The following is a 27,795-nucleotide window of genomic DNA, read 5'->3' on the forward strand; positions in this document are numbered from 1 at the left end:
TAAGGTACTGGTGAAATTAAATGGCGTATGGCTTTTAGTGCCGGGAGTGTCCGAGGACAAGCTCGGCTCGCCAGATGCAGGTCTTTTGATTTGACTCCCGTAGGCGACCTGCGCGTTGTGATGAGGATGAAATTATGATGAAGACGTCACAGACACCCAGCCCCCGTGCCAGCGGAATTAACCATTTATGGTTAAAATTCCAGACCCTGCCAGAATTGAACCCGGGACCCCTGTGACCAAAGACCAGCACGCTAACCATTTAGCCACGGAATCGAACTATATACTGGTACTATTATACTGTACATCATTTAATTATCAAACTGTGTTTTGTACATTTTCTCATTAAATATTCCATGAACCTTATATTTTATCGTTATCAGAATGTCGAACAGTTTATTCAGTGACCTGAACTTACCTATGAAGCATGGTTGATGCTCACCACGCCATCGCGCCACACTGCTTCTCTTGCAGTCCGAGACGGAAGTGCACCGTGTGTCGACACACTGCTTCATCACGCCATCGCAAAACACTGTCAAGGAATGTCCGGACATTTGATTCCACGGACTTTCCGTACCACTTGATTTTCGAGGATATTTCGTACAATCTAGGCCGTTATCTACCTGCGAACGGTTTTCCCTTAATCCCCACATATTTACGACAGGACAATCCATACCACTTGATGTCAAATTGGAATTGCAGTTCCACCAGTGGCGGCTCGTGACAAAATTTTCAGGGGTTCACAACAAATCATTTCACAGATCAAGATGGCAGTGACTTACATGATGTTTTTGCGTGTAATATTGTCGGTTGGAACTATTGAATAATCGGTAATTCTAAGCTATATTGTATCGTCTGAAGCACCAGACTGAAGCTGCTAAGTACTTTTGTAGTGAGTGTGGTTTTAAATCTGCATTGTGGAGAGTATTGTTCATTAAAGGATCAATTTCATAACTATAACTTCATACTGTTAGCTAACCGATAATGGTCGCCTCTGTTGAATCTAAATAATCTAAATAATGAAAATCAGCAGGTCCCAAGTAACCTCAAGATTCGACAGGATAAAGAAAGCATAATTTCCACCCGTACCAGTCAACCAGGTAACCTCATGACAACCTTTATTACTGTTCCTAACACACTTAATCAATCTCCTAACAACCCAAGGTGAAGTTACTCTGCAGCAATGCAATCCTATCCTACCAAAGATCAAGCTATTGTTATTGAATCTTGTGATGGTATTAATATCCAAGATTATACACTAGCAATTGGAAAACTGACTAGTCCTAGTAACATCCGATTTGTCTCACGGACATCTAATGGAAGAATATGTATCTTCCTTGCAAGTCAAAAGTGTGTTGAAGAATTAATTTCAAAACACCCGAAGATTCTCATAAATAATGTTTCCTTGGAAATAAGATCTCTCCTACTAAAAACAAACGAGTTATTCTATCTAATGTTTGCCCTATGATTCCTAATATTGTTATTGAAGAAGAATTTCTCAAACTCGGAATTAAACCAATGTCAAAGACATCACCTATTAGAGCAGGTTTAACAATCCCTGGATTTTCTCACATTCTCAGTTTTCGGAGACAGATTTATGTTCGAAATGAAGACTTTAACAAACTTCCAGACTCACTCCAAATCGAACATGATGGTACCAATTACTGGATTTATTTATCCTCTGACACACCCACCTGCTTTCTTTGTAAAACTGAGGGGCACTTAGCTAGAAACTGTCCTGATAATTATGAAATAAGAAATGAAGGCTCCTCATTAAATCAAATCAGTCATTCTCGTGGCAAGGTCAATCTAACGGAATTTCCCCAACTAGTAGAGGATACACAAAAAAATAAAACAAACTGTCAAGAAAATATTACCTGTACTCCCTCACAAACTACTCTTCAGACAACTGCTACATCTACATCTCTTCAGTGTTCTCAAAATCAAAACTGTGGGCCTTTACCCTCAGTCGAAACGACTAACCTCTCCTTTGGAATGTCCTCAAAACCTCCCATGTGTTCATCTTGCTGGATCAAAGAGGCCAATATTACTATCTAGCAGTGAAACTACAGGCAGAAAATACCTTGATTTTAACAAACCTCCCCTAACAACTGAACTTATACAAGGGAACAGGCAGGGAAACACGAGACAAAACAAACTTACGAGAAACCAAAGATAGAAAAAGAAAGCACAACTATTAGTGATATGTGATATGTTTAAGCCAATTAAGCAAGTTCTAGAAGCCAACCCTCAGTCCTTTCCCTTCAGTTACCTACAACTCCAATCCTTTTTTGAAAACAGTATTGGAGTTAATGGCATAACAACAATAGCCTTCCAATTACACCCAATATCTAGAGGGTTTAGCCCAAGCCCTTCAAAACCTACATCCATACTACACTGAAAAATCCATTAAGAACATGAATACTCGAATAGTCAAGAAACCGCTTAAGACTAGCAGTGAAAATCGAGGTGAACCAATTAACAGTTTAGTTCCAGATTACTCCAGCGATGACTCTACTTGCCTCACATAATGATAAAATTCCCTCTACACCTGTTTTTCATTCTTATGACTATAACATAACTTCAATCGAACCTCAACAATTTTCGATCACAGCGAGAGTATTTACAACTTCTACTGAATAAACATCAGCCTTCAGTTGTCTGTCTACAAGAAACTAACTTTAGAGACAACTTTGTTTCCCATTTAAGACAGTTCAATATACATCATAAAAACGGGATTAATCCAAATCATGCAAGTGGAGGCGTAGCTACCTATGTTAAAAATAATGTACACCATCAAGTGGTTCCTTTAACTACTGATTTAGAATCAGTCGCAGTTTTATTATACCTACCACAAGCTATATGCGTATGTAATGTTTATTTTCCTACGAATAGTACATCTTACGTTGATGATTTAAGAAACCGAATACACCAACTCTCCAAACCCTTCATTTTGATGGGTGATTTTAATAGCCATAGCAGTTTATGGGGTAGTCGCAATACTGATGCAGGGGGAAAAGAAATAAGATACTACATGAATTTACTCTAGTATTATTTAACTCAACTGCTCCAATCCGTTTTGATATAGCACACGGAACATACAGTAGTTTAGATTTAACTATATGTACGCCAGACATAGCTGCACTTTATCTGGTCCATTTATTCAAGTCTACAAGGAAGTGACCACTTCCCCATCATAATCAACGATGATAAAAGTTCTCCAGACAAGACATCAAACCCCCAATACTCTAAATGGAATTTAAATAAGGCAAGTTGGGAATCGTTTAGAAAGACTGTAAATAACTATTTAAATGATCTTACTCCAACAAATAAATTTCCTTCTAAGCACATCAATGACATTGTTCAAGACTTCCCTGAAGTAATAATTAAATCTGCTGACCAGAGTATCCCAAAAACAACTCCTATGCCCTTCAAGAAAATAGTTCACTGGTGGAATGATTCCTACAAAGAGGCTATCAAAAATAAAAACCATAGAATCAATTTTCAGAAATATCGAGCAATAGCACGAAATAAAATAAAGTAAGAAAACCTCCTGGTTAACATTTATCTCCTCCTTAACCTCCCAAACTTCACAAAAAGTTATGTGGAATAAAATCCAAAGAATAATTGGTAAATACAATAAATTTCAGTCAGTATCCAGTATTCGGGAGATAGTGCGTTCGAACCCCACTGTCGGCAGCCCTGAAGATGGTTTTCTGTGGTTTCCCATTTTCACACCAGGCAAATGCTGGGGCTGTACCTTAATTAAGGCCACGGTCGCTTCCTTCCCACTCCTAGCACTTTTCTGTCCCATCGTCACCATAAGACCTATCTGTGTCGGTCCGACGTAAAGCAATTTGCAAAAAGAAAATTATAAATGAACCTCAACAAATAGCTGATCAACTGGCTAAATCATTTTCCGAAATCTCTAGCGATCACAATTATTAACCTGAATTTCTTCACATGAAAACAATTTGAGATCCAACATACTTTAGTGAAACTGTACCTACACCGAACTCAACAAATGCGGCAGATTTTGTCCTGGCCCAGACACCATTCCATGTGAATTTTTAAAACAGCTTCCACATAGTGCACTCAATTATCTACTTACTATTTTCAACTATATATGGAGTTCCAAACTATTTCCAGATCAATAGCGTTGTGCTATTGTAGTGCCTATACTCAAACCAGGAAAGGATATTTTGATCCCAGATAATACAATGTGTAAGCTAACGGAGAACATTGTTAACAAGAGATTACGCTGGTATTTGGAACATTAACAATTTTTTAGTGATGCACATAATTGTTTTCGTAAAGCACGTTAAACAACAGATACTCTGATATGTTTAGAATCAGAAATCTGAGAAGCTTTCCTGAATAACCAGCACCTCATAGCTGTTAGAGAAGGCATATGACATGGTGTGGAAAGACTATGTAATTGAATCATTGATGGAACGTAATATTTCAGGAAACATGCTTTACTTCATTTATTATTTTCTTAAAGATCGCCGAATTCAAGTCAGAACAAATGGAACTCTCTCACATGAAGTAACCATTGATAATGGAGTTTCCCAAGGAGCAGTCATCAGTGTCACATTATTCCTCGTCACAATAAATGGCATTGCCTCCAACATTCAGTAAAGGCTTGCCTTTTTGCCGATGATTTGACTATATTAAGTGCAGGAAGAAATAAATTGACTACTCAACAGTTACTTCAAGAATCAATTGATAACACAAAAAGGGGGGGGGGGTTAAGTTACAGGGTTCAAGTTTTTCAAAACTAAAACCAAATGCATACTCTTCTCCAAATGCAAACATACTGTACAAGACCCTGAGCTGTACATGGACAATCACAATATCGAAACAGTAACAACTATGAAAATCTTAGGAATTTTATTCGACACTACGTTAAGTTGGATACCTCACATCAAAAACCTTAAAGATGACTGCTTGAGAAGGCTGAACATAATGAAGATCCTGGCAGCAAAGAACTGAGGGGCAGACTATCAAGTGCTAATAAACACGTACAAAGCCATTATTAGGGCTAAATTTGACTATGGCAGCAGTGTATACAACTCCGCAAGAATGTCTTCACTCACAATCCTTGATTCCATCCAGTCCACAGCTCTTCGAATTGCTCTAGGAGCCTTCCGCATCAGTCCAGTAGCCAGCATTCGAATAGAAGCAAATGAACCACCACTCACAATTAGACGTAGACAACTAAGTTTGACGCCCTCAAGGTAGCAACTATGAGTGAATCAAGAATTAAGCTGTATGCTTTTCCTAACAAGCACCAAGGTACACACATTAAATCAGGATCACAACCACAACCCTTCAATGTCAGAATAGCCAAGTTTCTTGAAGAATTAAATTTAAATATCCCTCCAATACTCCTCGCAGACAACTCTCTTAATGTTCCACCCTGGACTATTACCCTTTCAACAATTAACTTTGAAATGAATTACAGTGTCAAAAACGAAATTGACAGATCTCACTACCACCAATTATTTCTTGAAATTTCTAATAAGTACCCAAGGCACACTGCAATCTATACTGATCGATCAAAATGTGAATTAAGAAATTGATGTGGGATTATATATGCTGAACGTACCATGCTATACCGATTGCCTGACTACTATACAGCCTTCTCTAATGAGCTGTACGCAATAAAGCAGGTTATGCCACATATTTTGAAAAGCAGCACCTGCAATAACTCCATCATTTTGTCTTATTCAAAAAGTGCATTAAACACAATAGAAAGACCATCACTGTAACACATCCTTGTACAAGAAATATAACTGTTGTTTAAGAAAATGAAAGAAGGCAAATAAGTCATCCGTGTGTGGGTAACCTCTCACAGAGGTATTCAAGGCAATGAATCTGCTGATCAAGCAGCTAAAGACGCTATTTACCTCCCGCTAGGCGATCTAACAATAGCTACCCCTCACACTGACATTATTGCCTATGCTAAAACGAAATTACATCAACAGTGGAAGATAAAATGGCTTCAAACTTCAAACAGCAAACTCCACGAAGTAACAACGGAATCTACAGTACAACATTATCTTCACAACTTTCACAGGCAGGATCTAGTCCTAATATCTAGAATACGGATCGGCCATTCCAAGATAAGTCACACCTACCTCCTTAAGAAGAAACTGCCTGCCATCTGTACAACATGCAATAGTGTGTTGACTGTGAAGCACATCATTACAGACTGTTCACTGCACGACAAATGGCGCCAGTACCACGGTATACCTAAGGGGACACTCTCATCTCCTTCACTGTGCAAACAAATTATCAAGTTTTCAAAGGCTAATCCGTGAGTGTACAACAAAACTAAAATTACGACTGCCGGGCTGAGTGGCTCAGACGGATTTCTGACCCTAAATTGGCAGGTTCAATACTCAGCTCGGTAAGAGTAAAATTCACAGCAACTTTGCTCCGATACTGTATTGTAGAGAATATTAAAAGATGCGAACACTATTCTTGGGTTTATATAGCACGATGTTCACGTAAGTATGACAACAAGCATTAAAAATGTGCTTGCAGGATTGTAATTGTAAGTAACTGAGGGGAAAGGACTAAGGGTTGGCTTCTAGAGCTTGCTTAATTGGCTTAAACATATCCTTAATAGTTGTGCTTTCTTTTTCTCTCTTTGGTTTCTCGTAAGTTTGTTTTGTCTTGTGTTTCCCTGCCTGTTCACTTGTCACAGGTTCAGTTGTTAGGGGAGGTTTCTTAAAATTAAGGTATTTTCTGCCTGTAGTTTCACTGCTAGATAGTGATATTGGCCTCTTTGATCCAGCAAGATGAACACATGGAAGGTTTTGAGGACATTCCAAAGGAGAGCTTAGAGTCGTTTAGACTGAGGGTAAAGGCCCACGGGTTTGCTTTTGAGAACACTGAAGAGATGTAGATGTAGCAGTTGTCTGAAGAGTAGTTTGTGAAGGAGTACAGGTAATATTTTCTTGACAGTTTGTTTTTAGTTTTTGTGTATCCTCTACTAGTTGGGGAAATTCCGTTAGATTGATGTTGCCACGAGAATGACTGATTTGATTAAATGAGGAGCCTTCATTTATTATTTCATCATTATGAGGACAGTTTCTAGCTAAGTGCCCCTCAGTTTTACAAAGAAAGCAGGTGAGTGTGTCAGAGGATAAATAAATCCAGTAATTGGTACCCTCATATTCGATTTGGAGTGAGTCTGGAAGTTTGTTAAAGTCTTCATTTTGAACATAAATCTATCTCCGAAAACTGAGAATGTGAGAAAATCCAGGGATTGTTAAACCTGCTCTAATAGGTGATGTCTTTGACATTGGTTTAATTCCGAGTTTGAGAAATTCTTCTTCAATAACAATATCAGGAATCACAGGGCAAACATTAGATAGAATAACTCGTTAGTTTTTAGTTAGGAGAGGTCTTATTTCCAAGGAAACATTATTTATGAGAATCTTGGAGTGTTTTGAAATTAATTCTTCAACACACTTTTGACTTGTAAGGAAGATACATATTCTTCCATTAGATGTCCGTGAGACAAATCGGATGTTACTAGGACTAGTCAGTTTTCCAATTGCTAGTATATAATCTCGGATACTAATACCATCACAAGATTCAATAACAATAGCTTGATCTTTGGTAGGATAGGATTGCATTGCTGCAGAGTAACTTCACCTTGGGTTGTTAGGAGATTGATTAAGTGTGTTAGGAATAGTAATAGAGGTTGTCATGAGGTTACCTGGTTGACTGGTACGGGTGGAAATTATGCTTTCTTTATCCTGTCGATTCATGAGGTTACTTGAGACTTGCTGATTTTCGTTATTTAGATTCAGTGAGTTTAGAAAAATCTTTCCGACCTCCCTCAACAGAGGCGACCATTATCGGTTAGCTAACAGTATGAAGTTATAGTTATGCAATTGATCCTTTAATGAACAATAATCTCCACAGGGCCGATGACCTTCGATGTTAGGCCCCTTAAAACAACAAGCAAGCATAGTCTCCACAATGCAGATTTAAAACCACACTCACTACAAAAGTACTTAGCAGCTTCAGTCTGGTGGTTCAGACGGTAAAATATGGCTTAGAATTACTGATTATTCAATAGTTCCAACCGACAATATTACACGCAAAAAACATCATGTACCGAGCTCGATAGCTGCAGTCGCTTAAATGCGGCCAGTATCCAGTATTCGGGAGATAGTAGGTTCGAACCCCACTGTCGGCAGCCCTGAAAATGGTTTTCCGTGGTTTCCCATTTTCACACCAGGCAAATGCTGGGGCTGTACCTTAATTAAGGCCACGGCCGCTTCCTTCCCACTCCTAGCCCTTCCCTGTCCCATCCTCGCCATAAGACCTATCTGTGTCGGTGCGACGTAAAGCAAAAAAAAAAAAAAAAACATGTAAGTCACTGCCATCTTGACCTGTGAAATGATTTGTTGCGAACCCCTGAAAATTTTGTCACGAGCCGCCACGGCAGTATATTGTCAAGTTATGTAAACAAAGGATTATTCGTTATTGGAAGATTATTAAAAATAATGTTTAATAGGTTTCATTTGACTGCCTCCGTGGTTTAACGACTGAACTGCCAACCATGCCCCACTTCGATCTTTGTACTTAATTGGTTTCATTTTACAGCAACTACATAATTACAGTATACCCAGTAACCGATACCGAAGTCTCGATTACAACACAAAAAGATATACAAACAAAATTAAATAAAAAACTGTATTATAAAGTTTTTTGCTAGTGGCTTTACGTCGCACCGACACAGATAGGTCTTATGGCGACGATGGGATAGGAAAGGCCTACGAGTTGGAAGTGACAGTGGCCTTAATTAAGGTACAGCCCCAGCATTTGCCTGGCGTGAAAATCGGAAACCACGGAAAACCATCTTCAGGGCTGCCGACAGTGGGATTCGAACCCACTATCTCCTGAATGCAAGCTCACAGCCGCACGGCCAACTCGCCCGGTACAGTAAAATTTTAAAATATATAAAATCGCATAACTTATAAGCTTAGTCTATTATCAACTTTGCGCAAAAAGAGCTCGTACGAAGCTGAGTTGACTGATTACTACTACACCAACTTCTTGTCCGGCTCCGTGTCTAAATGGTTAGGGTGCTGGCCTTTGGTCCAGTGGGTTCCGGGTTCGATTCCCGGCTGGGTCGGGGATTTTAACCTTCATTGGTTAATTCCAATGGCTCTGGGACTGGGTTTGTTTGTCGTATTCAGGATTAGAATTCATCTTAGGGCCCCATCCTCATAGGTCGCCTACATGGGGTCGACTCGAAAGACCTGCACCGGGCCTCTTCTGAGGCCACACGCCATTGTTATTACCAACTTCTTTATGGGTAGCCGCCCCCATGGTGTAGGGGTAGCGTGCCTGCCTCTTACCCGGAGGCCCCGGGTTCGAATCCCGGCCAGTTCTGGGATCTTTACTTGGACCTGAGCGCTAGTTCGAGGTCCATTCAGCCTACGTGATTAGAATTGAGGAGCTATCTGACGGTGAGATAGCGGCCCCGGTCTAGAAAGCCAAGAATAACGGCCGAGAGGATTCGTCGTGCTGACCACACGACACCTCGCAATCTGCAGGCCTTTCGGGCTGAGCAGCGGTCGCTTGGTAGGCCAAGGCCCTTCAAGGGCTGCAGTGCCATGGGGTTTGGTTTGGTTTGGGTTCTTTATGGGTATTATACATTGTTGTCGACGTGTGACATAAGTTAAATGTTCAGCTTGATATGTGTATAATACGATCTCAGGTGCACTACACATCAACAAAGTATTATTTTCTAACTAATATATGATTTATATATTTCACTGGTTAAGTGCAAGACAGTTACACGTGTCCCTAACTTTGCCAGTTAAAATAAACCATATCTATCTATCTATCTATCTATCTATCTATCTATCTATCTATCTATCTATCTATCTATCTATCTATGATATTTTGGTATCAATTTTCATTCCTGTAGTTATCTATATATGTAAAATAAGAGTCTCGTCTGTACATTGTTCAGAATTTAAAAAGGGTGGTATTTCTGTATCGGTCGTGTTCACAGTAGCAAGGAAATGCACTTCTTAATTTTCCGTAATTTCTGTCTGTCTGTTTGTCTGTACACGCATCATGTTAAAACGGCTGAAGAGAATTTAATGATAATCTGTATGTAAAGTCGGGAAATAAGTCGCTACAATCTAGGCCATAAATAATCTTATTCACGCTGAGAGAAATGGTAGTTTAGGGGAGTGCCTAAATTTTAATTCTCAAATATTTATATTATTAGTGGTCCTATCTTAATGAAAATCGGTATGCAAAATCAGGAAATAAGTGGCTACAATCCAGGCCATGAATAATTTTATCAGCTAGTTTTTCAATAATTTGGTGCAGGTCTTTTGTGAGGAGCATGTCGCAGTGATGTGAGAGACGGCAAAGGAAAGTAATTCCTCTTAAGTAAAAATTGTAATAAAAAATTTTAAAAATTTATTTCGATTGATTCTACAAAACCGCTCTGATGATTTCCGTGTGGAATGACATTCGGCTTTATATATATTTTAATGTTGAAAACATTTCTTAGCAGACAAAGTAGGGGTCTCCAAACCACGAAAAACGTAAAATTAAGCAATTTCCTCAATTGTGCCGAAAGTTGGAGGGCTAAAATGGCTTTTAGTGCCAGGAGTGTCCGAGGGCATGTTCGGTTCGCCAGGTACAGGTCTTTTGATTTGACCTGCGCGTCGTGATGGGGAATGAAATGATGATGAAGACGACACATACACCTAGCCCCCGTGCCAGCGAAATTAACCAGTGATGGTTAAAATTCCCAACCCTGCCGGGAATCGAACCCGGGACCCCTGCGACCAAAGACCAGTACGCTAAACATTTAGCTATGGAACCGGACAGTTGAAGGGTTAAAGGTTACAAATTGTGAGTCTTGGATAGGGCTGTCAAACTAAAAAAAAAAAAAACAAATTTCGAAAATCACTTCCGGCCGAAATGCAGTTCTGGAAAAACAGCCTAAAATCGCTTTTTTACACATTTTCCTTTTTATTCAAATCGTAGTCAAATGAACTTATTTACATAATTATTTCTGAAATGTATTCTTTGGTTCAATACCCTCAGGCGTTTTTTCCTTTTTTTTTTTGAAGAATTTTTTTTTGCTAGGGGCTTTACGTCGCACCGACACAGATAGGTCTTATGGCGACGATGGGATAGGAAAGGCCTAGGAGTTGGAAGGAAGCGGCTGTGGCCTTAATTAAGGTACAGCCCCAGCATTTGCCTGGTGTGAAAATGGGAAACCACGGAAAACCATTTTCAGGGCTGCCGATAGTGGGATTCGAACCTACTATCTCCCGGATGCAAGCTCACAGCCGCGCGCCTCTACGCGCACGGCCAACTCGCCCGGTTTTTGAAGAATTTCCACACCGAATGTAGTTATAAGGGCTTAAGTGAAACTCTGTGACTTGTGGACCAACATGAATGAACTTTATTTCATCATCATAATTATATGTTTTAATCTTCGTGCCATTTTATCATATCTTTTAGCTTTTGTATCTTCATAACATCAATGTATTTTAATTGTCTTGCCATTTTGCCAAATTTTAGCTGAAGATGTTCCATAATCGGAACGAAACATGTACTAGAGATTATATGGTTTATGTTATGTAACTTATAAAACTATTATATAGAAATTGATAAGTATTGGAAGGTGGGAACCTACTCATAACTTAACCTTAGTTAATAGAATTTCGTATCCACAGGAAAGTTGTAAACACTCTTCATGCACGCTGCGGTGGAAACACATCATCATTAAGTCCAGCAGATGTGGGCTCTGTTCCTGGGAACTCAAACACTTGTGTTCGAGGCTTGTTATTGCTCACTTTGACACTAGAGCTTCGAGCAGGTGACCATAACTCATATATTGACATGGCAGATGGCTGGAGGGGTTGAGGGGAAGAGCAGATCTTTTTAACGGCTGTTTATCTTCGTGGGAAACCCATCTTTGATCTAAAGAGAATCCGCATGTCTTTTCATGGATGTTGGTGTGGAAAGTAGGTCATTACTGCTGAGGGGAGGAAGTGCTGGCCTTCCGAGAGGGATGTGCTTGCTCTTTGTCAGGGTTTGATTGGGGTGGAGTAAAGGAACACACACAAGATAAGGGAAGGAGGGGTTCGGGCCGTGAGACCTCGCGTTTCCACCTCCAGCATCGATAACGCATCGCTGAGGATGTCCGTTTTGTTTTAAGCTCACCTTCAAGTTCACGTTTCCCTGCTAATATACGACCTGTAGCAGCACATGCTGCTGGTATGAACGACGTTAGACAATCCAGATAATATACATAGAGAATAGTGCCCTGCCCCCAATAAATTGTTTTGAAGTTGGACTACGGGATATTTTAACCCTTGCAGTGTGCAGAGCCTCACTTCCGTGCTCTATGGTACCTTTGGGGCATTCAATATCCCATGTTTCAGTTTACGTTAATTTATTGCTGTTCCAAGTATTTTATCAATGAAGTTTGTTGCTTAAAGGGACCTAACAGCTAGGCCATCGGCCCCTAATGATACGAGGTACAACCAAAATGAAACGATAATTAAAACTTTTAAATGTGTCCACTGACTGGAATATAAAACGCTAGTGGCTTTACGTCGCACCGACACAGGTAGGTCTTATGGCGACGAAGGGATAGGAAAGGCCCAGGAGTGGGAAGGAAGCGCTAGTGACGTTAATTAAGGTACAGCTCCAGCATTTTCCTGGTGTGAAAACGAGAAAACACGGAAAACCATTGTCAGGGCTGCCGACAGTGGGGTTCGAACCTACTATCTCCCGGATGCAAGCTCACAGCCGCGCGCCCCTAACCGCACGGCCAACTCGCCCGGTGAATATAAAACGAATGATGAAAAAATGACCATGAATCCAAAACAATCAGTGGATCCGATTCACAATGCCTTATTTTTTGAGATGATGTTAGTTGACCAAAGGAGTCCAAAATCCAGATCATCGGCCCCTCACAATAGTACTAACCTCTGGTAAAGCAGAACCATGATGTTTCTCCTATAGCAGTACTAATCACAGGTAACGAAGAATCATGGTTTTCCTCGCATGGTGGCACTAATCACAGGCAATCTAGACCCAGGGTGTGTCACACATAATGACACTAACTACCAATAACACAGACCCATGCTGTTCCTCACATAAGGGTACTACTCACAAGCAACGTAGACCCATGGTGTTCCTCACATAAGGGTACTACTCATAAGCAACGTAGACCCATGGTGTTCCTCACATAAGGGTATTACTCATAAGCAACGTAGACCCATGGTGTTCCTCACATAAGGGTATTACTCACAAGCAACGTAGACCCATGGTGTTCATCACATAAGGGTACTACTTACAAGGAGCGTAGCCACATGGTGTTCACCACACAGAGGTACTAATCACGGGCGCCGGCTAGATCCGTGCTGTTCCTCATATAAAGACGCTAATCACAGGCCACGTATATTCATGGCGTTGCTCGCATAGTGGTACTAATCGTGGACAATGTAGACCCACGGTGTATCTCACATTATGGCACCACCCACAGGCAACACAGACCCATGGTGTTCTTCATACAATGGTATTCCTCCCACAGTAATCCTGACCTGATGAAACTAATCAGTAATCACAGACCCAGCTGGAAGCGGTTGCGGCACGACTTCCTCAGGTAGTAGTGATTATTGCTCTAAGAGGGAGCACAATCAGGTACATGTAGTAGCAGTACTGTCCGACTCGTTGGCGGAATGGTCAGCGTACTGGCTTTTTGGTTCAGAGGGTCCCGCGTTTGATTCCCGGCTGGGTCGGAGATTTTAACCTTCATTGCTTAATTCCAGTGTCTCGGGGGCTGGGTATTTGTGCTGTCCCCAACATCCCTGCAACTCACACACCACACCTAACACTATCCTCCACAACAATAACACGCAGTTACCTACACATTGGCACATGCCGCCCATCCTTTTCGTAGGGTCTACTTTACAAGGGCTGCACTCGGCTAGAAATAACCACACGAATTAATTAGTAGTAGTACTAATTGCAAGTAAAGTCGACCTATAGTGTGCTTCGCATAATGGTACTAATCACAGATGGTCTCATGATTCCAAAAGTATAATCGCTGGGTCGCCTCTGTTTTCGCCTCTTACGACAGGCAGGAGATACCGTGGGTGTATTCTTCATCCGCGTCCCCCAACCCTCGGGGGAGGGGGGGGGGTAATTATTTTATTGTTTGTAGAACTATCATTGTTTCTCCCACAAGTAACATAATGAATTCGTTTTCTATGACTCCTTCCATAATTACTAGTTAACAATATTGTTGTGAAAAATACTGTTTTATTGCTGGAAAAGATGATGACCATCTACGAGAAGGACTGATGAATTCAGACCAAGCGGACAGTACAGATGGAGCGTCACTCACTTCAGGTGACGAGGAAGACACTGTGATTGAAGACTCGAGGAAGAGGACTTATTTTCATGTGATGGTATAGGTGATGAAAACGAGCCAGGTGGGGTCGAAAGTGGTGATTCATCCTCGGACAATAACGCAAGTGAATCTTGTGCAGAGAGAAACAGACGAACGGTACAGTTTTTCCACAGATCCATATTCACAGCCGGAGTCAACTCAGAACGCCTTACCCGATTGCGTATATATACTAATGAGTCCAATGACCAGGGGCGTACGCAGACATTACTTTCGGGTGGGATATTAAATATTAAAATTTGAGGACTTCTATAAAATAATGTTTGGTGCATATTGTGAAATTAGAAACACTAAATTAACACTTTCAAAATAACGCAGTTATTTAATTAAGACATATTTGTATTCATGTTGATTATTATTAAAACAGCAGACGTCTCCTGGCTTTTTGGCCAGCTCATGGATTATATATTTTACGGTCGCATGTTCTTCTTTGTGTATATACTAGGTGTATGCATTCGGTTTTTTTCTGTTATTGTGGTAAAGAAAGCACGTAATTTTCAAGGAAAATTATTTTTTCGTTTATTCAAAATATTGGCCATCGGCTTCTACACACTTCGCCCATCTTTCAGGTAAGTTACGAATACCATGCCAGACAAACTGCTTGTCTTTTGCGGCAAACCATATGTCGAGCCATTTTTCAACTTCCTCGAAATTGCTGAAGTGCTGCTCTGCGAGCGTGTGGCCCATTGATGCGAAGAGGTGATAGATGGAGCCAGGTCGGGGCAGTACGGCGCGTGCGGAAGGATGTGCCATCCAGGCGATTTGAAGGTGCCTTTCACTGGTTTTGCTGTGTGAGACGGCGCGTTGTCGTGTAACAAAATCACTTTGCCATATCTTCTGGCCCTTTCCGGTCGTCTTCCGATCAATGCGTGATTTAAATTAATTTGTTGGCGACAGCGTTGTGCAATAACGGTTTCGCCGGGCTTCAAGAGTTCATAATGCACAATACCGCTCTGGTCCCACCAGACACAAAGCATGGACATCTTGCCAAGTTTAAATTGTCGAAACCATGTCTCAATGTTCGATGGAGCGTGTTCACCATATGTTTCTACCAGCAAACGATGACTTTCCTCAACCTTTTTCTTTTGATTAAATAAGAAAAGCAATGCGTGCCGCAAATGTTCTTTTTCAGGCACAAACGTTGACATGATCACTGAACGATACAACACAGACGCTAATGTTTAGCGGACTCAACTTGTGTGTGTTGGTAGCTTAATGTCAGACGAACAAACTGACGTACTTGTCAAATTCATACGCTGTGCCTGCGTGATTACACTTCAGGAGGTATCTGACGGGGAGATGGCGGCTGCGATCTAGAAAGCCGAGAATAACGACCGAGATGATTCGTCCTGCTGACCACACCACACCTCATAATCTGCAGGCCCTCCGCCTGAGCAGCTGTCGACTGGTACGCCATGGCCTTTCCGGGCTGTTGCGCCATGGAGTTTGGTTAATAATACGCACTGTTTGATCTTGCAATCAATAGTCTACTTTTATTTTCGGTGTACGTCTCATTCATTGTGCTGGAAGCTCTTTCGCTTTCTTTTGAAGAGACGGGAATTGTTTGAACAGTCTTGATTAAAGCCATCAGCTCCACTGGAATTTCCTTGACCTCTATGTGGTTAGATTACAAGATTACTGGGCGACCTTACACTGCGACCAATTACATCTATTGTGTCTCCGTCGTAGGGAGAGGGTGAAACATGATGTCCTCACATAGCCTAGCCTACTCCTGTTGAATAACACCAAGCCGTCGAGTCAATACTCAACACCTGATCATTGGAGATGGCAGCCTAAGGTTTAGCAAATTGAATTGCGGCTTTGTGGCTAAATGGATAGAATGCTTGCCTTTGGTCCGATGTCCCCAGTTCAATTATCAGGATCAAACCCCTCGTACTCTTAATTCCCCCGGCTTGGGAATTGCGTGTTTATGATGTGGTAATGACCAATTAATAATTTTTTATTTTTTTCTTTCTTAATCTGCTTACCCTCCAGGGTTGGTTTTTCCCTCAGACTCGGCGACGGATCCCACCTCTACCACCTCAAGGGCAGTGTCCTGGAGCGTGAGACTTTGCGTTGGGATACAACTAGGGAGGATGACCAGTACCTCGCCCAGGCGGCCTCACCTGCTACGCTGAACAGGATCCTCGTGGGGGGGGGGGAATAGGAAAATTGGAAGGGATAGACAAGGAAGAGGGAAGGAAGCGGTCGTGGCCTTAAGTTAGGTAGCATCCTGGCATTTGCCTGGAGAAGAAGTGGGAAAACACGCAAAACCACTTCGAGGATGACTGTGGTGGGAATTGAATCCTTTTCTACTCAGTTGACCTCCCAAGGCTGAGTGAACCCGGTTCCAGCCCTCGTACTACTTTTCAAATTTCGTGGCATAGCCGGGAATCGAACCCGGGCCTCCGGGGGTAGCAGCGATCAGTGGTCCACGACCTTGGTAAAAATATACTCCTGCTACCCTTCCTCATAGGCAGCACATACTACACTCTGTTGGGTGAGTCTCAGCTACTTGCTCTGGCGCTATACGAAATACGAATCGGTTAGGCGCGTCGAATGACATTTTGTGCGTATTTAATTTACTGTATTTTGTGCGTTTTTAATTAAATAAACTGCAAAATTTTAATTGTAATGGCGTGTGGCCTCCCAGGAGTCCTCGTGCAGGTCTTTCGAGTTGACGCCTATAGGCATCTATGAGGATGAGGCCCTAACTATGATAAAATGGCGTATGGCTTTTAGTGCCGGGAGATCCCAGGACGGGTTCGGCTCGCCAGGTGCAGGTCTTTTGATTTGACACCCGGAGGCAACCTGCGCGTCATGATGAGGATGAAATGATGACGAAGACAGCACATACACCCAGCCCCCTTTGCCAGGGAAATTAACCATTGATGGTTAAAATTCCCGACCCTGCCGGGAATCGAACCCGATACTACTGTGACCAAAGGCCAGCACGCTAACCATTTAGCCACGGAGCCGGACAGGATTCTACTGGCAGACGTCACACACCCAGCCCCCCGATCCATCGGAATTAACCAATTAAGGTTAAAATCTCCGACCGGACCGGGCATCGAATCCGGGACCCCTTGGGCCAAAGGCCAGCACACTAACCATTTAGCCATGGAGCCGGACACTGCAATCCACATTCCATTAAAGATAACAAATCGACTACAGTCATAGAAGTCTATAATATTCGTATAAAGTGTAGAGTCCTAGTTTTGTCATTTCCTGTTTGTGAAGTTTTTCTTGAGTAGGGGAGGTGGGGGCGGGGAGGGGGTGGGCAGTCGGGAGTTGGAAAGTTCTCTTGCCGGGATGAAAATTTTCCCTTGAACCGGCCCTGGTTAAATGTAGTCACCTTTACGATTTCTAACTTCAGGGTCTCTCTTATAAACCCACACCGTCGAGCGGCGCTTTTACTCTCCCAGACCCAAGCAGCTGTATGGAAAGCGCGCGCATAGTTCGTGACCTTGTAAGTGCGTGCGTTAGCCCTTGACGGGACAGGCTCGACGGGTACACGATGCATTTGTTTAGCAATTTCCTAGTGAAGTGCTACCTTCATGAGCAAAGATTCACGTAACTATAAATAAATTTGAAACTCCTGGCTCAGTGTTCAATAAAAAACATGCGCGCACAGGAACAGTTTTAACAGAGGAAAAGCTAGATGATGTTGGTGCGAATCTTGAACGGTCACCGAATAAATCACTCCCAAAGTTAGGACAACAAGTAGGGGTTTCGGTGTCTTCTGCACACAGAGCCACAAAGCTGGTACACGGGCCCATTGTTTAAAACCTGCTGATCCAGCCACAAGAGTGAGATATTTTGAGTGGTATCTTGCATCATTGAATGATCGTTTATTCGACCCACAGCTTGCGTTCTTTTCGAATGAGGCCTGTTTTCGTCTTAATGGTCTTGTGAACAGTCATAACTCTCGCTATTGGTGTGCAGAAAATCCTGATCAATATGAAGGATGGCACTTCCAGCATTTTTTTGCGAGTTGTTTTACGTCGCACCGACACAGATAGGTCTTACGGCGACGATGGGAGAGAAAACGGTTTGGAGTGAGAAGGAAGCGGCCGTGGCGTTATTTAAGGTACAGCCCCAGCATTTGCCTCGTGTAAAAATGGGAAACCACGGAAAACCATCTTCAGGGCTGCCGACAGTGGGGCTCGAACCCACTATCTTCCGAATACTGGATACTGGCCGCACTTAAGCGACTGCAGCTATCGAGCTCGGTGCCCAGCATCTTTTATAAGATAAGATTTCATATAAGATTGTCTACACGCTTAAAGCAGGGCGACCGGGCGTGACGTAAGTTGGTCTAAGGTAGCTGCTGTAGCGCAGAGTACAAACATGGAACTCGCGGTCTGGGTTTATAAGATGATGATGATGATGATGCTTGTTGTTTTAAGAGGCCTAACATCGAAGGTCATCGGCCCCGGGTTCATAAGAGAGACCCTGTGTGACGAACGACGAAGGGCAGCGCATGGAGTTCTCAAAGGTACAATAATATACATAATACTGCTTGTTGTTGACATTGTGATTTGAGCAAAGGATGTCAGAGTAGTCCAAATACACCTGATGCAGTAAACGAAAAATTGGGAGACTGGAAAGTTAGAAACAGTGAGGAGAGAAGCAAGACAAGTATGATGGCAAGAGGAGAGGGAGAAGAGACACGAGTACCGAGCGAGTGGCTTCGTTGTTTGGGTCACGTAGCTGTCAGCTTGCATTCGGGAGATAATGGGTTCGAACCCCACTGTCGGCAGCCCTGAAGATTGTTTTCTGTCGTTTCCCATTCTCACACCAGGCTGTACCTCAATTAACGCCACGGTAGTTTCCTTCCCACGTCTAACCCTTTCTTATTCCACTGTAGGCATAAGACCCAAGCTATCTCTGTCGGTGCGACGTAAAGCAAATTGTAAAAATAAAAATATATTAAAATGTGGATAATTTCAAGTACAGTATTTATTTATTTATTTATTTATTTATTTATTTATTTATTTATTTATTTATTTATTTATTTATTTATTTATTTATTTATTTATTTATTTATTTATTTATTTATTTATTTATTTATTTATTTATTGGTGTCTTTATTAAGTGGCGAAGATAGGGCTCTTGGCCCTCTCTTACACTTAACCACATACAATTCTTTTTTAATGTGTACAGTATTTTTAAATATCATTGTAATCAATTACAGTTAATGAGATATGTAAGTCAGATAAGGAATAACAATAATACAGTTAATTAAGATTACTATTGATGAAAAATTATAGGATAAATAGAGAGTGGATAATAAGAAAAATATATCAACTTAATACCTAAAGAATATTTTTTTTGCTAGGGGCTTTACGTCGCGCCGACACAGATAGGTCTTATGGCGACGATGGGATAGGAAAGGCCTAGGAGTTGGAAGGAAGCGGCCGTGGCCTTCATTAAGGTACAGCCCCAGCATTTGCCTGGTGTGAAAATGGGAAACCACGGAAAACCATTTTCAGGGCTGCCGATAGTGGGATTCGAACCTACTATCTCCCGGATGCAAGCTCACAGCCGCGCGCCTCTATGCGCACGGCTAACTCGCCCGGTACCTAAAGAATATATCTACTAACTAGCTTAAAGGAAAATTTTCTCAATTATAAGGCTAAAATAAATTAACTGAATATTAGTATGTTACAATCTGAGTATGCTAAAATCGAGGTTACTATGTAGACTTGTGCAGTTGGTTTTTGAAGGAAGTGTAGGTGGTAAGAACGATAGGGGTAGACCAAGGTATGAATATGACAAACAGTTTAGAGCAGATGTAGGATGCAGTAGTTACGTAGAAATGAAAAGGGTAGCAAGGATAGGATGGCATGGAGAGCTGCCTCAAACCAGTCTATGGACTGATGACTCGAACAACATGTAGTCTATTTCTAGGAACAGTACATAGCCTTAAATGAGAGAAGTAAGAACGTAAATGGGATAGCCTAAGATACTTAAATCTAGTACGTAATTTTTGGTTTCATTCACACATTCATTCAAGTCAACTGTACGTACTCTGGAGGAATTTACGGTAGGCTGCTTTAAGTGTCCTAGACGAGAAAGACTTTAATATCTTCCGGGATCGTATTCCATAACCTCGAAGCAGAGACCAGGAATGAATGGCTGTAGGTATTTGTTCGATGCGGTGCTATTTCAAGTAGTGATCCGGAACGAGTGTTAATTTCGTGGAATGAAGAAAGAAGCCTAAAATTGAACGATAGATAGGTGGGGCTGTTTGAAGAAAGCAACTGATAGTCGAGGGTCATTTGGTGGGTTTTTCTATGGTCATTTAAACGCAACCATCCCAACTTTTTGTAGTATGGTGTTATATGAGCATCGTGTCGGAGCAGAAAGGCATATCGAAAGTGAAATGAAGGATATTAAATATGAGAATAAATTGGAGGAGATAATAGGTTTCTTCCATCACACAGTTCGTACAGTAATTCCCATGGAGCAAAGGTAGTGTACGATATCAAAACAAGGCTGAAAATATATAGTGAATTGAAGGAACCAGGGTGTATTTAGATCCCAAAGGGAGGAATAGGAAGTGGGAGAGGGTGTGTGTTAGAACCGATAGCATAAGAGGCAATTCAGATGTTACCTAAGAATATTCTGTAGATAGTCTATGTAAGAAACACATACAAATAGGGACAATGAAAGAAATATAGCATTCTTTCCTTAATATTTGTTTTAAACACCTTAATATTTTAATATAGACATAACTTTAAAGAACAGTGTCGCCTAGCCCTTCCGTACGTGCCCACATTGACCTTCTACAGCAATACCTCACTCAACATCGACAGGTAGAACTAACGCGCTGAATGGAGTGCAGGCGGCAAGCTTGAAGAGGTCTTTTTTGCGCGCATGGATATACACCATATGGAGCTGTCATTTGAAATATACCAAGAGATTACCGGTACGTAGTTTTCTCACTTACAGGAGATTGAAGCGGTTTTTGAGACAGGTGAACAACAACAGTACAAAACTGTGGTATAATTATAATCAATTACAGCAACATGAATATTGCAAGTTGAAAGTCTGGTTAAAAGGAAGTCGGAAATCCCCAGTGTACAAAAATGGGGAGGAGATTCTCCCCCAGTCCACCTTGTAAATTTGTTATTGGCAGAAACCAGAAATGGTATCTAGACGATGTTTACGATTAAATAATTCTACCACGTCGTGAAGGCGTTATTTTATCACTGTCTAAAGTCGATATTTGTACTGTGACAAGGACACTGTTTAACCTCAAAGTGTAGGAGCGAATCACAATGAGTGACTGTGTACAATGGAGCATGTATATTTATACTGATATGACGTCGAGACTGTACTGGATAGAATGGTTAGTTCGACGGTATCCTATAGGTTAGGGAGCTATCTTTTTCAAATGGACGGGAAGGAAAAGTTTAAAATAGTTATGTGATTGTATTCGGTTCTTTTTCTAATACAGAACAGCCATTCAAATTAATGAAACTCACAAATATTAACTTGAACTTACCCATTAGTATCTTCTTGTCACCTAGGGGTTCTGTGAGAAATTCCTATTGAATCCTCTCGCCTTGTTTTCTTCGTTCCTTTTAGAAGTGTCACAACTTAACCTTCACTTGAAACTTGTCACACGGACCTAAACACGCCACGTAGATATGTTAACACATTCGATAACGTATATAATAACTTTTAGAGTAACGGTGAGACTCCTTACACTGTCAAAGGCCATGTTTTACACCGTATTCGGTGCAGTGTTCTGTTTAGAACAATATTACCTTGCGCGCGGCTACACCAGCTGTGACCAATAGGAGTGCTCGTTGTATCCCACATGTCGTACTTTGTTATCCTTAATAGGATAGTGTAAAATCTTATTTTCTATATGAAACATGTATTTGTTTGGCTTTGCCTGTACTTTAACCTCGTCTAAACGTACTTGCAAGCTTCGTAAACATATTTATCTGAATCGTTTGCTCTCAGTGTGTCAAAGAGTTTACGCGGCAAAATAAAACGCTCCGCTCAGAAAGCAAAGATGACCGACCCGCTTTGCAATCTGCCTAACAAAAGTTTAAGAGCACCAGCGAAAATCAGTTTATGAACTCTTGGTCCTATATTTATGGCATGAAATGGTCTGCAAATATTTTTGTGGCTTATTCATGTTGAAATGCGACTTAGAAAAAAAAGAAAACAACAGTTGAAATATTGAATTACCGAGCGAGTTGGCCGTGCGGTTAGGGGCGCGCAGTTTGAGCTTGCATCCGGGAGATAGTGGGTTTGAACCCCGAGCTTGGCAGCCCTGAAGATGGTTTTCTGTGCTTTCCCATTTTCACACCAGGCAAATGCTGGGTACCTTAATTAAGGCCACGGCCGATTCCTTCCCACTCCTATGCCTTTCCTATCCTACTGTCGCCGTAAGACCTATCTATGTCGGTGAGACGTAAAGCAAATTGTTAAATATCGAATTAAGTTTTATCAAGCATTTTGAGAACTTTTGGGAGTAAAGCCCATCCTGTTCGCTAAACTACAGAATGTATATTGTATTTTTCTAAATATCTACCCATTAGAGTGTATATTGCCATAAAGGCGGAAAGATCAAAGTATCGCAGGGTCGTTTTTTCTGGAGTTGTCCTTTTTGAAACTCGCTTTCAAATTAGATAAAATAACACCGTATTTAGACGTGCTCGAAACATCTTCGGAATGAGCCACTGTCGCAGAATTTGCACACCTCATGGGGCACAGGTTTCGTTCAACAGATTGCTGGGGTCGAAACATGTTAAAGGTCCTGAAATATCGCTGACTAGCGTCTTATATTTGAGGTTACAGTCACTGACCGAATTGCGCAGCGAGTGTCGTCAAAACTGCAGAAAAAACGACCCTGTGGTATGTTCATCTTTCGGCTTTTATGGTAATACACTCCGACATCCAGTCATCATCCCCATGGTCACTACTGTATGCTGACGATGGCCTACTGGCAGCTGAGGAGAGCCAACAGATCCAAGAGCAGGTTAAGAAGTGGAACGAAAACCTAAGAGTCCATGTACACTGACTGACAGAGCAAATGCAACACCAAGAAGGAGTGGTCAGAACTTTATGCCAATTGCAGGGTAGACTGACGTCACTGAGGTATGCTCATGATGTGAAATGCGCCGCTGTGCTGCGCACGTAGCGAACGATAAATGGGACACGGCGTTGGCGAATGGCCCACTTCGTACCGTGATTTCTCAGCCGACAGTCATTGTAGAACGTGTTGTGTGCCACAGGACACGCGTATAGCTAAGAATTCCAGGCCGCCGTCAACGGAGGCATTTCCAGCAGACAGACGACTTTACGAGGGGTATGGTGATCGGGCTGAGAAGGGCAGGTTGGTCGCTTCGTCAAATCGCAGCCGATACCCATAGGGATGTGTCCACGGTGCAGCGCCTGTGGCGAAGATGGTTGGCGCAGGGACATGTGGCACGTGCGAGGGGTCCAGGCGCAGCCCGAGTGACGTCAGCACGCGAGGATCGGCGCATCCGCCGCCAAGCGGTGGCAGCCCCGCACGCCACGTCAACCGCCATTCTTCAGCATGAGCAAGACACCCTGGCCAGGACGAATAGAAATGAATAGTGTGACGACTCCCTCTGAATCACATGTTAACAGACACGGTGTACATGTTCTCCGCCACCTGCAGCGCTGCTGTCGATAAAAGGGCCAAGTACGCGCGCTTTTCGTCGGCTTACTGTGGAAGTGTGCAAACAGTTTGTGGTCTTTTTCAGTAGTTTTATACATTCTCCAGTTGTATAAGTGCAAAATAGCTGGCATTAACTTTTCATGAACTGAAAAGTGAAAAAGATTATGCATTTGAGAAGTAGGACGTATACTTTGACATATGCTTCAATTTACTATCGCATGTGAATATGCCTACAACTTGCAATGTCCCGGGTTGTAATTCGGGTTTCAATAAACATTCGAATGATAAGCGTCATTTTGTTTCATCCCCAAAAGATCCCACTCTGTTCTCAAAGTGGTCGAAGGCTATCCCACGTATACATCTGCCTTAAAGTAATAGTACCCTTAATATAATTTTTCAGTCAGATTAGAGCCATAGCAAAAGCTGGTTGTCAAAGAGAATGCCAAAATCACAAGTACAGCTCAGGGAAAAAATTACAGCACGCTTACCTTTGATCAGCCACTTTTTTTTGCTTTACGTCGCACCGACACAGATAGGTATTATAGCAACGATAGGATAGGAAAGGCCTAGGAGTTGGAAGGAAGCGGCCGTGGCCTTAATTAAGGTACAGCCCCAGAATTTGCCTGGTGTGAAAATGGGAAACCACGGAAAACCATCTTCAGGGCTGCCGACAGTGGGATTCGAACCCACTATCTCCCAGATGCAAGCTCACAGCCGCGTGCCCCTAACCGCACGGCCAACTAGCTCGGTCCACCATTATCAAGTTGGGAAGATGAACAAATAGCTCCTTTCACCAGTTCAAAAATTGTCATTCATCAGTTCTGTGGGTATATTGTTAAACATACAAGCGAAGTGATAGGCTGTACAGCATGTATTGGTTCTATGCAAAACAATACAGAGGGCCTAACAAGTCTAGAAGAATATTTTAACGCATCCAACTATCTTATTTATCCAACGAGTAAATTATTATTGATGTTTTCTCATGTAGAGGAAGTTGTTGTGAGAAATATTAGTGTACAAGAAGCATATGGGGTGAAGTATATCACAAATGCCTGGATAGTTTACCTTCAGTTACTGTTTCTTATACACTTGGGTGCTGTAGTGAACATGCTCAGGACTTGGTACCAAAATTAATTTTTCATTACATACGATGACGATTTTATTTCCGAACAAAAGAAGTACGGAAAGAAATGCAAGCTTGTACGACCGCAAAACATACCCGGAAAATGTCCAAGGTGTCCAGTTAACTGATTGATGGGGTGGAGTGCTGAGCATGTTAATATATAATTTAAGTAGTTATGTAGGAATTACATATGTATGCCATACCGGTACGTAACATCATGTGGGTGCCTGCAGAGTTTTAATGTGTTTATATTACGCAGCATGTACACGAACAGTCGAACATGTGTTTTTTAAAGGTTATAGCTGATAATTGCAACTGAGTTTGATTTTGTAGTGAATTAATGAAATAGCTCTATACACACACATACCAGTTTGATATATTCGTTAAGACACTGACGAACCAATTTCAGAAGTAATGTCATTAAATCATTACTAAATGTAAAATATTTCCTGCGAATTTGTCACATATTACTTTCAAAACAAGGAACACTATAATCTTAATTTGAACGAAACACAGATCGCACATAAACACACTCTTCGGTCAGTAAAGAGAATGCACATTCCTGAAACATAACAATAATAAATAGACGGTTTTAAATAATTTATTTAAACGATAAATTCCGAATTAAGTCGCATCAGATCTCATTTAAAATCACATGTTCAGGGACAGCTGATCCCTGTTTACCTACACCAGCGCCGCGTAGTGTAGGAACATATCAAACAGCAGAAGTCGTCACACTATGTACTTCTATTCGTCCTGCCCTGGCTGTTCCAATATCGACCAGAACAATTTCCCGTCGATTGGTTGAAGGAGGCCTGCACTCCCGGCGTCCGCTCAGAAGACTACCATTGACTCCACAGCATAGACGTGCACGCCTGGCATGGTGCCGGGCTAGAGCGACTTGGATGAGGGAATGGCGGAACGTCGTGTTCTCCGATGAGTCACGCTTCTGTTCTGTCAGTGATAGTCACCGCAGACGAGTGTGGCGTCGGCGTGGAGAAAGGTCAAATCCAGCAGTAACTGTGGAGCGCCCTACCGCTAGACAACGCGGCATCATGGTTTGGGGCGCTATTGCGTATGATTCCACGTCACCTCTAGTGCGTATTCAAGGCACGTTAAATGCCCACCGCTACGTGCAGCATGTGCTGCGGCCGGTGGCACTCCCGTACCTTCAGAGGCTGCCCAATGCTCTGTTTCAGCAGGATAATGCCCGCCCACACACTGCTCGCATCTCCCAACAGGCTGTACGAGGTGTACAGATGCTTCCGTGGCCAGCGTACTCTCCGGATCTCTCACCAATCGAACACGTGTGGGATCTCATTGGACGCCGTTTGCAAACTCTGCCCCAGCCTCGTACGGACGACCAACTGTGGCAAATGGTTGACAGAGAATGGAGAACCATCCCTCAGGACACCATCCGTGCTCTTATTGACTCTGTACCTCGATATGTTTCTGCGTGCATCGCCGCTCGCGGTGGTCCTACATCCTACTGAGTCGATGCCGTGCGCATTGTGTAACCTGCATATCGGTTTGAAATAAACATCAATTATTCGTCCGTGCCGTCTCTGGTTTTTCCCCAACTTTCATCCCTTTCGAACCACTCCTTCTTGGTGTTGCATTTGCTCTGTCAGTCAGTGTACTTCGACCCAATACCAAGAAAACTGAGCACATGGAGTGCGGTCCGCAGACAAAGGGAACCATTGAAATAGATGCCCAAGATATCGATAAAGTAGAACAGTTTGAGTACCTTGGTTCTGTGGTCAATGTGGAGTGTGACACTATTTCACGAGTAAATGCGGCCTGGAGGAAGTGACCGCAGACTACTGGTGTTCTCTGTGATCGTCGGATACCAATCCACCTGAAGTCCAAGGTTTACAGGACTGTTGTTCTCCCAGTCGCTCGGCGTGGTTGTGAATGCCGGCCAGCTACAGTTAAGCACGAGCAAGCACTTCATGTCTTGGAGATGCGCATGCTTCGTTGGTCACTTGATTAGATCATGTCATCAACATAGAAATCCGGAAAATTATGGAAGTTGCCCCGATCGTAGACAAGATGCGTGAGACCCGACTTTCGTGGTATGGCCACGAAATGCGTAGAGACGGCACTTCCCATCACGCCATCTGGAAATAGGCCACGTGTTTGGCCGAAGAAACACTGGCTTGATCGCCTTTAAGAAGACATGCGCTATGTTCATCTTGTTTCAAATGATGCCCTTAATAAAACCAATTGGAGATGGCGCGCAAAACAGCGAACCCTGCTCCATTGCGGGACAACCGCTAAGGAAATAATGATGATATACTCTACTGGATAGTCCGCCTCCATGGCTAAATGGTTAGCGTGCTAGCCTTTGGTCACAGGGGTCCTGGGTTCGATTTCGCTGACACTGGGGCTGGGTGTATGTGTCGTCTTCATTATCAATACATCCTCATGACGACGCGCAGGTCGCCTACGGAGTCGAATCAAAAGACCTGCATCTGGCGAGCCGAACTTGCCCTCGGACATTCCCGGCACAAA

The 27,795-nt window shown here is 42.3% G+C and overlaps 1 long non-coding RNA gene across 1 annotated transcript in view; it reads right to left on the bottom strand.

Moving 5' to 3' along the window:
* Positions 1–22,138, bottom strand: part of LOC137501266 (uncharacterized) — a 423,792-nt gene extending 401,654 nt beyond the window's left edge. The window contains exon 1 of the long non-coding RNA XR_011018446.1: positions 22,002–22,138. This is a non-coding gene — a long non-coding RNA (uncharacterized lncRNA). The remainder of the gene's footprint in view (positions 1–22,001) is intronic.
* Between the last annotated feature and the right edge of the window lie 5,657 nt (positions 22,139–27,795).

The sequence above is a fragment of the Anabrus simplex genome, chromosome 6, assembly GCF_040414725.1.
Source record: "Anabrus simplex isolate iqAnaSimp1 chromosome 6, ASM4041472v1, whole genome shotgun sequence".
Lineage (NCBI taxonomy): Eukaryota > Metazoa > Arthropoda > Insecta > Orthoptera > Tettigoniidae > Anabrus > Anabrus simplex.